The sequence below is a fragment of the Branchiostoma belcheri genome, unplaced genomic scaffold, assembly GCF_001625305.1.
Source record: "Branchiostoma belcheri isolate BF01 breed outbred unplaced genomic scaffold, Haploidv18h27 scaffold33, whole genome shotgun sequence".
Taxonomy (NCBI): Eukaryota; Metazoa; Chordata; class Leptocardii; order Amphioxiformes; family Branchiostomatidae; genus Branchiostoma; species Branchiostoma belcheri.
The window spans coordinates 1,922,468-1,935,385 of NW_017803943.1; positions in this window are offsets into that span (position 1 = coordinate 1,922,468).

Sequence of the window (12,918 nt, forward strand, 5' to 3'; positions counted from 1 at the left end):
TTGAAAATAAATAGGGTCGGTATGTAAGGATTCTGTTTTTAATTATTTGTTCATTTTTTGTTTTGCGTTGCTGAGTATCACATACTTTAGCTCCATTGTTAGATGCTGTGTGTCGGATATACTTGCTACTATTGGCATATAAATACATTTCTGACCAATAGATACCAAAAGAGCAGATATATTCTTGACATATTTACGATGACGACGTACGACGGAGAAACGACATTTCACAAACATTGTTAGTCTTTCAATGACTGCATGAAATCCTACCTTTAGATGATGCGTAAATATGCGTGTAAAGCAAGCAACGCAATATTTACCTAGCAAGGTGTACATAAATGATGGCTTTTGTATGGCCAAGTTATGGGAGAATTCCTTACTCAGAAAGAAAGTGCAATAATATATATATGGCTGCACTAACAGAACCTCCGCACAACCAATATGAAAATACCATTAGAGCGGATAGAATCTCGACATGTTTACAACCATCCACGACGAAGAAACGACATCTTATGATAGTACCATATGAATCCCTCAAGCTACATAGGATTCCTTAATATACTAGGGTTTAGAAACATCCTAGCCAAGGGTTATTTCTGAATGTATTCTAGCAATGAAATATAACCACAGTATCAGAACTTCAGCGAAGCCTATATCAGATACCATTAGAGAAGATGGAATCTCGACATGTTTACGACAACTCACGATGACTCACCGACATCGCAGTAATACCTGGAACTAAAGGGCGTCCCTTAGTCGGAAGGGCCCAGAGGCTATACTTTGTAATGGTATGAAAGGCATTGCTTTTGGGGTTTATAGAAATGAGAATATCACATGGAAAAAGTTGGCACGCAAAGAAATGTAATACTGCACTCGTATATTAAAAGAAGGCTCTAAAAAATAAATTGGTTTTGTGATACCATATCCAGATATTAAAATAAGTAAATATAAGACAGTCATATTTTACTATAAACCTACAAAACGAATTAGCTCGAAAACGGTTCGATTTTATCTACATGTAGGTAATGTACTGTTTATTTTATCACATGTTGCAGCTCACAAAGAAACCGCTACGAGGCCCAAGTGTGTTTGTCGCTTCTAATTATACATACGTGTAACACAATACCATATTATGTGTTGTCAGTCATGTTCGTTAACATCCTGATATTCTGTGGTGGCACCACAAACTGAGTGTGTCACATGTGGGCTGATTTAGCGCCAACCATAAATGTCAGAAATGTGAAATAATTGCACACATATGCTTAAAAGTGACAATTAATTAGTTTTTCGATTTAAAATATTTCATGTCTTACTGAAAAAATGTTAACTGATGAAGCTTTAATTTGTATTTAATTGGTCCACTAAATATGTGGTATAACGAACCGTCCCCTTGCCCGTTATGATTGAGTAGTAAAATTTCCACTCGGTACGAAAAGCGTCCAGTTTTCCGGTTTGTCCCGCAGACTAGCCGACGACGGAAGGGCAGGACGTTTTGTTGACAGTTACAAATCTCACAGGACACGCCCGTCTGTCTAGAAAGGCTATGTTGATTTGATTATTTGGATGGCATCCTCGCGCCAATGGATTTTCGTCCGTTTCGAAAAAAGCAAAGTTTTAGACAATACCGTAAACCATACAAAGTAGCTACAACATGAGCAAATAACGACTAAACATACATTGGAGAAAAAATACTAACGTCGTAGAATCCCAAAATCAATGGCAAAGAAAAGAAGAAAATCGAGTAATCGTAACTTGACTGTGCAGTGTTAATAGGTGAATTAAATTCGTTGGCTTCATTTTTTACGTATTCTATAATCATCTGTAACTAGTCAACCGTAGGTACATTATTACGTCTTTATCAAGAAACTTTATACCATTTAAAGATAATATAAGCAAAGTCATTAATATGTTGGTTATACGTGAACGAAACAATGTCACTAATCGAGTCTTTTGCACTTCTTTGTGAATGTAACCGTATGAATTACACGACGAAATCTGTTCGACCTTGTTTTTTTTACAACGTTAGCGTCATTTGTTAACTTGTCAACAAGCCTCTCTACAAGGTTATGGTTAATGGCATAATAATGCATTTTAGAGTGGTGCTGAACGTAAAGGTCGGACTTAAAAGCAGACAGCACGACGTCTGAATCCTTTGGGATTGGAGTTTCGGACGGCAGGAGGTAAAACATTGACGTAGACGTGGCTTTACGTGTGACCCAAAAAGTGCCGAAGGTGTATTCGTTACACGTGGGACATTCTGGGTCTAAAGAGTCATCTGAAACGTAAAAAATTGATCTATGGTGGATTAGACAACGTTTAGTAACAACACGCGTTTTCATGTTTTTGATTAAATATTCTTGTTAGACATATCATATAAAATCCAGTGTCCTTAACGGACTTTATGTAACATTTTAATTGATTAAAATAATAAGTTAATATTTAAAACGGACCCATTTAAAAAAATACAAAATTGTACATGGCACATACACATCTAGGCGAAGAAAGTATGTACAAAGAGGAATTAAATTATTTCCGAAGCAAAAGCAGCCGTTGAATATGTTGACTCCATCCAGAGAACATCACATCAGCAATAAAAGCTTCCAGACTTTAATCAACGTTTTCCCGAGGATTAGGGGCTGGTGAGATTAAGATTAACGACGTGATTATCATCTGTTAAATCGATGAAAGCGCATCTTGAGTTAAGCCCTCAAAATGTGATTACTACCACGTAAACCCCCTACCCGAAATTACATGCTCGAACCTCAAGATTTAAATCTAATCATCTCAAGTCACTTATTTTTTTACGGCGACGTTTTTATGTCAATATCACGCTGATATAAGGAACTTAATGGACTTTTCAAGAACCCTACGTCAGCTGGATACCTATACCTAGCACGTCAGCATATTACCCATTATCTTTATGACTATTATGAGACTCATCTGACTAAAACGATCCTTTGGAGAACATAATTAGATATTCTGCTGCAAGAGCTGTAGTGTTGAAACGAACTATATTTCAAAACATTAGACGTAGATACTAATGTGTTATGAATCATTCTATATTTGTTATTAGAAAATAACACATTTCCTTATTAGTCACTGTTGCAACAACATATACCAAAAATGTATGTTAGCCCTTGTTGTTTTAGTAATAAGGATTAAGTTATATCATATACATTTTTCTGTACTGTGTTAATAAGTTTTTTGTCAGACATTATACTATGTTCAATTGTCGTGCAGTAAAGTTCTCTCTGTATTTTTGAGAACTTTCGTTGGATTAATGTGAATATGAAATGTGAACTCTGTATGATATGAATAATGGCTTTACTCAGAAAGATAATGATGGTATGAGGATAGCATTCGGTCGCGGAAATTGGCGAGCCCCGCAAATGAACTATCATTACCGATGACTCAATTTCAATTACGTGTAACTGTCTAAAGCTCAAGGCCAAATAATTTGTGAAATGGGCCTGCGATACTCAGATCAGAGCAATTGTTGGTCTTAAATTGTCTAAAGAGCTTCCCTAAAATCTCAAAATGCCTCATTCACTGGGAATTATGTTACATTTTGGACAAATTGAAACATTTCAGTTGAGGGACTTATTCCATTTCCCAACAGTATTTTGTCATAAAGTTGCATAATGCAGCGTTAAATCTAGTTTTAGTTTTAGCAAACTATAAGTTCAAAGGTAATGATTAATATTTTAGGGAAAAGGGAAAATCGTTACTGTCTCTTTTGCACAGAAAATGGTACATAGAAACGGATGCAAATATTTTTGGAGACATATGATTGAGTTGACATCGCGATTGGTACAATTTATGCTTTCTGTCCCCTTTAAAAAGGATCTTCAAAGTTTTTTTTTTCGTTCGTTGTTCTAATGAGATTAAAGGTCAAGTGAAGATGGACGTCTGCAGGCTGAATATCAGACAAAGGAATCCCTCATGATAGTTGATGTGGGGACATTTTACAACTACAGAGTCGTCACAAAAGGCCATAAACACGCTGAAACTGATTACGCCGTTGTTGGGAGATGGAGAATGCAATGGATCAAGGTCTCAAGGCGCCGGTAGCCTGGTTTGTTTAATCTAGCCCTGCCCCCTCCCCCATTGTTAAAACTGATTGGATGCCTCTAATACGGCGGCAGATCCAATCAACAACCTTCATTCGTCCTCTCATTCCGATTGGTTGCCGCGTTTTTTTTAAATGATGGAATAGAAGACATCGCGAAATTCGTTACATAGCAAATGTGATCAAAATCAGTAAGGCTATGTTGATTTGATTATATGGATGACATCTTCTGGGAACCCCAAAACTGAAAATGAAAGAAATTTTGGGCAAACAAAAATACTTAGTAGTTGCTTTTATTATATGAAATCTACGTGCACACGAAGATTAAATAAATGACTTAGCACACATATTATGATCTAGCGAATAATAGACTCGTTTTTTTCATGTCTCCACATTTCCTTCTTTTACTTTGGAATGGATATTGGCATTCCTCGACATTAATATCGTTTGTCAGTATTTTTTTTGCATTTCATGGTACATATTGCTTATTTTGCAGCTGTTTCGTACGATTTACAGTATGGTCGAAAGTATTTTTTCAAAACTTTTTCAACAAAAACGCATGCACACGTGGATTCCATCCATGCAATCAAATCACCATGGCCTAAGAAAATCCTCAAGGGGGTAACCACTAGCATTATAATGATTATATATGGTGCCGGCCTTTAATGCGTTTTACGTTTAATAGCAGTTATATGACCAGCGAAGTACGGAAGCCATTCCTGATGTAACCGTTGTCATTATCTAGGCCATAAGCACTGTTATGATGAGGCATCATCTTGATGATCATCATCATCGACCGCACCAGACGCAACGATAATGACATATCATGATCATGATCATTTATCCCCATTTCCTAAAAGTTGATCATCGCAGGCTGCGAAGTCTATCAAAACTGTATCAACTGTTTTTAGCATCTAGAACATGATCTTGTGTGTGATCTTGAGACTAGGGACTGTTTATACTACACGTTTAATGTGATACACCGAATGCATATCTATGAATAAACGTTAACACAGATCCAATGGTATACTGTTGGACTATGGCAGACAGAGATGTTTTTAGTATTCTGGATGCACTGCAACGTATGATCAACGTTTTATGTATTTATCCCATATGGTTATCATGAAATTCTCCCTATTCCGTTGCTTAGTCATCCTTCGATTGTTGCCCAACTACATCTTGAATAAGTCATTCCCCAAAACCTGACCTTGAGAAACCACCAGGTCACCACAATCAATATATCATTGAGTATACTCGATAAGCCCTCTTCTTTGACTGGTAAACCCCTTATGGAACGATCTGCAACGCATTATCCGTCTATGATGGAATGCCTTCCGCTGCGTGGGCTGGATGGCAATGGCAAAGTGCTCGGGCCCGGACGTAATTTTTCACCAAATTTGGCACAGATACTCTACTCACAATCGCATCAATCATACACAAAATTCAGTTTCCACAGACCACAGGGAAATCCAAGATTGCTCGCTGAAGATCTTTTTTTTTCTACTGTAATCACTTTTTGATGTATGTGGTTGATTTGATTTGATTTGGAATCTGATGACCATTCAGGCATTGCCAGTCGGAATCTGGTTGTGAAAGGCTCTTGGTTTTGGGCTTTTTTATTTTCCGTTTTTCTCTTTCTGTCTGGCGACACTCAAGTTATTTTCCACCAACGTAGCACCACCAAGGTCGGTCCTCTAGGGAGAATAATAAATAAAGTCAGCATCCGTGCAAAAAAGAGATCTTATCTCTCTAAATGTGTGCATTTATGTGTTCTGGGGTCTCCTTCCGTGATATTCTCATAAATAAAGCCTTGTACACGGCTGTGCTGTAAATGGGTGCTTGCAACACGAAGAAAGGGAACTTGTAAGGGAAGAGTCTAAAATGCCAACAGTTCAATGTAGTAGATTTAATGCTTGCAAACTACTTTTAAAGTAGAATATTTGCATCTTTCTGAAAGACGACAGCTTTCAAAATGGCTTTGCGTGTTCGAAAGCGTTATCCTGTCTCACGTAGCCAAATATGGTAGCCCAACAAAGCAAGTTTTAAAGGACATAGACAATAAAATGTTAAGAGGTTGTGTCCTTTTATCTTTTTGTGTCTAAAGACCTTTACGTATACTTCGGGTAAACCCAGCAATTCGTGCCACAGCGCTGAGAGACATAACATTCGATTTCTAAACTGACACATTAACCTTATCCATTAACATTGCTTTGGACATCAGGGTAAACGTGTTAGGTTTTTACATTGTGCTCAACGGGAATGCCAGCAGCTGATTTGGTTCACCATCTGGTACGTGCGAAAAGGAGGGATTTGAAATACATTAACATCAATCAACTTAACTGTTGGGAACGGTAACCTTTGAGATATAGAATTATCGCTAAAAAATGAAGCCTGACACTAACACTTATATTTCAAACCCCCCATTATGTAATAACCTTGTCCATTATGTCGTGCTCTCTCCGCTGGATGACGGGCAAACTTAAAATGTTGTTAGACTGAGTCTGTTCTGTAACCTGGATCATGTTCCACCATATGCGTGGCCTAAATCTGGTCAGACTGCTCCCGAGCCTCAGCCGAACTTAGTCGGTTGGTGTTCTGGGGACGGTTCTGAATGCGTGACAATAGACTGTACTGTAGTTGCGCAGTACTTCGTGCAAATGCCAGCGAATGAGGTGATCCATGAAGTACGCAGAGTTTACTAATCCTAAATCTTGCCTGCCGCGTGGCGTCTGGAGATAACCACGACGCACAGGCCATAAATCCAACAAGACAAATTCCCGATTTCCTTGGATCAATGCACACCGGCAATTAACTAGATAAGGAACAAAGTACTGCTCCGACTCATAAGCCCCAAAATGCTCTACCCTCACGTGATTTTTCAGATTCATGCCTTTGTGATGGGAATATCTTGGCACTTTTATGACTTGGATATGTCGAGATATTCGAAATTGTCGGTCCGTAGGTAAGTGAATCAGTGCGACGTACATCGTAAACGTCCATCACATAGCTGGATATAACCAAGGGAGGCACGTGTAAGTGAATGTAGAATGTTTGTCACTATGCCCATTTTTCTGATCTGAGCCACATTTTGACGTACCTTGCATTCAAACCGTGTTCCATCGTAAACCGACAAAAACTCCGGGATCTCTGGGAGTTTTTGACATATTTCTGTTCTTTTGACCGGACAGAAACTATGCATCAAGTCATGTTACGCTCTATGTGCGTTTTCGCAATGGTCACCGGAGGACCTTTTCTACGGAAAATCTTATCTAAACGCCGTGAAGTTGGCTTTGGTCTCCAAAACATAAAAAGGTTCAACCGCTAAGGTGCCCACGCTTTGGCTACGTCAGAACCTAAGCCTCAAGCAGGCAATCTATGATAGTGCATTATCCGTCGATAGAGCTGAAATTCTATCCTTTGACATCCAGACTGTAACAGGTTTTGTTTGGCGTACTTTTTACCTTGCATCTTTCCCAGGTAGACCCAGCGGCCTATCGATCAGATAAGAACATCCCCAGTGTTGCCGTCTTCTTGGCATTGCCCCGTCTCCTTCTCAAGTAGTCTGTCTAGCAATGTCCATGTTAGAATTCTTTTGTATAGTTCACCTTGTAAAGTGTCAGTTGCGTAGATTGTAGTCTAACCTTTGGTTTGCAGTTTTGAGGTAAGCACCCTGTTCTTAAGCCCCTGTCACACTTAGCTAGCTGAATATGGCCTCCAGTACACTGCTGAACTCCCCTATACCATGGTTAGGAGTAGGTCTGGAGCAATGCCTGGATATCAACTGCAAGTATCAATCTGCTGCGCCAGCCGACTGTTTAAAAATGCTCAAAGCACCCGGATGTGGAAGGGAGTTTTGGCCATGGTTTGGCTTGTATTCGGTTAGCAGCGTTCGGTTCGCGTTAAGGGACAGATTTGAATCAAATTTAACACAGATTTAGTTTGATTTGTATACAAATGTCATTTGACTCAAATTTAGCATCTTTTTTATTTGTATATGTAGGCGTGACTTCAATCTATTTAGACTGTTCAGCCAACCTTGGTTCAGATTAGTGGTCGGCGGAGGTTCTGAATGCGTGACCGAAGCTTGAGGGACGTGATGTTTTGGAATCTGTTGTTGCTTGTCTGTTTTTTGGCGAGATTTTACAACGTAGAAATGCTAATTATAATCTTCGGATAGTCACTCCTCACCTGGGTTTCCAATAATTCCGAATTGCAGATTCCTAAGCAAATTGAATTGGACAGATGTCCAAGACCTACTTGACACCCGGGTCAATCAGAGTCATTAATTGCCTAACCTCGCCGGCCTCAAGGCATCGTGAGTAGAACTGACGTAATTTGCGAGGGAGACTTCCGGGCTGTTCCAAGTCTAAATTGTTATCTCCTTGTACAGGGGTTTCATTTTCGGGGTTTCTGCCTATGTGTTTATTTGCAAATACTGGGCAAGTCGGGCACACCGCTATATAGAAAGTTATGTGAAAGGTTGTAGCAAAGTTTATCTCTTTTCCTTTCTGCAATTCTCTGCTATCCACACGTCTGGGAGTCATGACCAATTGGAAAGGTGGAGGATCCCAATTATCAATTAGACTTGTTTTAGAATTACATTTTATTTAGGAATGGGACATTCTTTGTAGTTACATCGCAGTAAACAAGTAAACAGTTGCAAGACATTTGGCGTATAGACGAACAGTAGCCGACCTCGCCGAACACAAGCAAACCCTGGTCCTGACTTAGTCCTAACCATGGTTGTGGGGAGTTCGACAGACCACCCAAAGCGACTTGCACCACCCACACCCCCTTCAAAATTTGAGCGGTATTCTACGACCCATACGCCCGGTAGGTCTTTGGCAACCGTCAATTTGATGGATCACCACTTCTTGCCTTCTCAATTTCAACTAGTAGGCGGGCATTGACAAGGAATTCAATATCCAACGTCTGAAATATTGGCAGACAAGGAAGCCGCAATACAGGAACATTTGTTCTAATATCGATCTCACATCCCCATAGAAGGTCTCTTGACATGGGGGAGGGGGGATCCCTTGCATTCACTCGCTTTGGACAGTGTTATTGTTTTCTGTCGCACCGACTGTAACTCTTACAGGGACTGGGTACGTCACCTGCGTTTTGTCACCGTCGTAGGGTCGTAAAGTTATAACTTAAGGGCGTTATTAGTGTAGTCGTCGATTTGTTGTACGAAATTCAGCTATCTTTCGTTACAGAAATGCTGTCTGAGATTCTTGCCAGTGGTTGGCTCTATCATAATGTCTAATTCTTAAATCCTGCACCAAAATGGCATGACGTCCTACAAAGACTGTGACCGCAGGCCTTCAATTGTAATATCTTTCTCATCAACTCATAACCCTCAAGATTTCATTTGCGGGTGGATCAAGCTGTCATGTAACAAGTAACGTATCATAATTGGCTGTTGCAATCTCCTCAGCTCAGACGCCATTATTTTTAGCATTAGGTTTCCTACCATCTGCCTCACGAGACGTCAGTTATAAATGAGCAGCATTTTAAATCAGTCACATTTGATCCCATACTTTGCGTTACGTTCTACTAGGGAATTAAATATCGCTTTTTGATGACTTTGATTTTATGGTGTTTATGTATGTGGGGTCTTCCTCGTGCTGGCAATGGCCCCGTAAATATGACGGTTCACTGTAGGTTTCTGATTATGCGATGCACAGTAAATACACATGAGAGTCGTGGGCATAAACGAATGATATAGGTAATATGTCAACCAAGGAACTAATATCACCGCTGTTTACACCGTGTGGGTTCCACTAATTAGTTAAAATGAAAACCAAACTCGTAAAATGAGTCCCGTCCTAATGATGATAGAAGAAGACAATTGCTTTATTTGCATGCAGTAAGTAATAATAGGATGTTTATCAAAGTCAGAAAAGAAAGGACGTTTTTTGAATTCCCTAAAAAATCATTCTTGTTATGAATGCCACTGTATCCACTAAAATGTGAGTTTAACTTTTCAGACATATAAAGTCAATCCTGGAATTAATACAACGGATATGATGAAGGTAGCCATGTATTTTTCTTTGCTTATGATGACATGACATCATAAGCAATGTCATTGTGACATTCTTCGTACCATCTTCGTAGGATAGCAAACTAATATTCTCGAATGTAGTCGCGGATGTGTCGTACAAAATTCAGATGTCTTGATTCTGTTTTTGTTTCAGCCAACTTTAAAAATTCTATGATGACAAAAATCGTACGACTTTCTACGACCTTCGTGCGACATTCCCACGAATATCAACAGGATCATCCGCATTGCTTTATTCAGATCTGTATTTTGTAGGTGTGAACGCTGCAACTACCATATGGATTGAGTATTTTTGTGTGGGTGGCTGGTTGGTTGCCTCTGGTGTATTGCAGTGTCCTCTATATATCCTTTGACAAGATGAGTACTTCACACTTTGCGTATAGCTACAGGGGAAACCATCCACACCGACTATCTCCCTACCCAGTGTCTTTGATGTTCTTGAGAATACGTGCATTGAATTAAAGCAACTGGTACACGCCGGTTTATGTCACTTCTAAGGACCAAGCGCATGTCTAAGTTATGGAAATCGCTTGCAAGCCCATAATGTAAAATAGAGTGTGCTCGATTTAGACACTACTGCAAAGTGAGCATAGTCTTGAATGCATGTGTATCTTAAAGTGGTTCCTTCGTAAACTTCTCAACACACACAAGGATAAATCGTCCTGGCACTGACCATTAGGAACAATCGATACGACCCGGTCTTTAGGAAGATTAACTCTCAACGTCGAAGATATCATCTGCCTCCGTGAAACTGCGGATCTTCTCATCCGCTTCGCAGTTTCCCTGGCGCCGTAAGGAAGACTAGAGGATCCTGTATCCCCGTGGATGTTTCTACTAAGATGAAGCACAGTGTAGACTTGGTAAATTCTTACCTGGAGGTTTAGGACGCCGTGTGTGGTCTCAAATTAACGTTAGCTTGACAGATGATTACTGCTGCAGGTTTTCCAAAACAGATCCCAGATGGAGTCATCTACATACCTGCACAGTAGAGGCGAGAGAAGTGTGTGCAAATGTGCCTGATGTTTAAGGCATGTAATGCACTTAAATGTCGGTGAAACTAGATTTTCACTCAATTTTCTGGTCACTCTTTTAATGTAATACGTTTAAATCAGCCCTAACCGATAGCATACTGATATCTGTGAGGCACAAATGTGATGCCGTTCACGTAAAACATTTGCTTGTTTTGTATCTTGGGCTGTTCTATGTATGGGCAGTACCCAAAAATAAAGAGACGCATTACGTAACTTGCAATGCACTATTTAAAACGTTTCAAGTATGATATAATGACGAAAACGTGCTAAGGAATGCAGTATATGTTAATGTCAAATGACAAATTTCCTCTTTTGGGATATTTTCATTGTCGTTTCGCCGCCCTAAAATTACGTTGGGTGCCTGTAACAAAATAAACAATTGTTTTATACAAGAAACCATAGCAAAGAATTGATTGATCGCGCGCTGTTTCAGGCTGCTGATTATCATTATACGGTGTTTGATGGCGTTAGGCTGTTACCCTGCTCTCACATGCAATGGGCTTACAATCCGGGGGTATTGAACATGCCAGTGACCAAGATCAAGATAGATGGACTCTAATTTGAAATAATTGTGTTATTCGTCACTCGAAGCGAAGGTCCTTGGAATAGCAGGCCAATCTGTATGCTATGTATAGCTCCTTGACTCTGAGGGGACAGTTTGGTGTTGAACGTCACCTTTATGTAACATGCCCGACGTAAAGTAGAGATGTTGGTTAAAAGGGTAAAGCCCGTGTCACACATTCACGAATTCGGTGTTCCGAACGCTAGCCTGGCGTACCCTAACTAAGGTTAGGAGTAGGTCGGCTTAAAGTCGACTGGTGTTCGACCTAGCCCTAGCCGAATGTTTCAAAGTGTTAAAACATTTGGAAACTGGTCGATAGATTCGATCATGGTCGTATTAGGTTGTAAGTCAGCAGAATACCAGCCAATGATTCGGGAGTAAGTCAGCCGTATTAGGGGCGTGTTTGGTAGTCAAGTTTGACTCGATTTCACTCAAATTCGTGACCAGACTGTCCTGGGTGATGAACTGACTATTGAGCAGGATGACTTATATATTGCAGCATAGCATTCTCCTTTCTGACTCTTTGCATGCCCCTTGAATACATCGCTAACATGGCCTAATAGGGGAAACACTGTTATAAATCAACAACATTTGTGTGAACAGTGGGTGGGTCTGACATTTGTGTTTGGCAGCGATTAATGTCATAAAACCAGACAGTGGGTGAAAATTAAAATTCCATTTGGGTTACAACTAATCTTGTATGTTACGTCTGAATGGTCATTGCTTCTAACCTGAAGTTGTATTTCTTACTACTGTATTTCTTATGAAGAAGATCTGCTTGAAATCATGAAAACATGACTTTTGTTAGATCTTATAGATTAAATGTAGATGATACTTTTTCTTTCTACCACAGAAAAGAATCTGTACTTTTACATTTGACTGTTGATTTGTTCAGCCCCCATCTGGCTCCACCACAAACTACCAGAATGTAAACAAACATGGCTGACGATTGTGTTTACAGGTTTTAAACACACTCGTAAGGCGCCATCATATTTTGGCACTTCCTGAATGGTCTACTTGTAAAGACAGAAATTAGTAATGAGCCAAGTTTTAAAAAAAGTGATTCATATTACAGCTATTTCCTTGGCTGTTATAACTGTTCTGAAAGTAGTGCTGATATGAGAGACGAATAGGCCTAAATAAACAGTTGCCCTTACATGCCACGCCGCTCTTGACATACGGCACTGTTATGGAT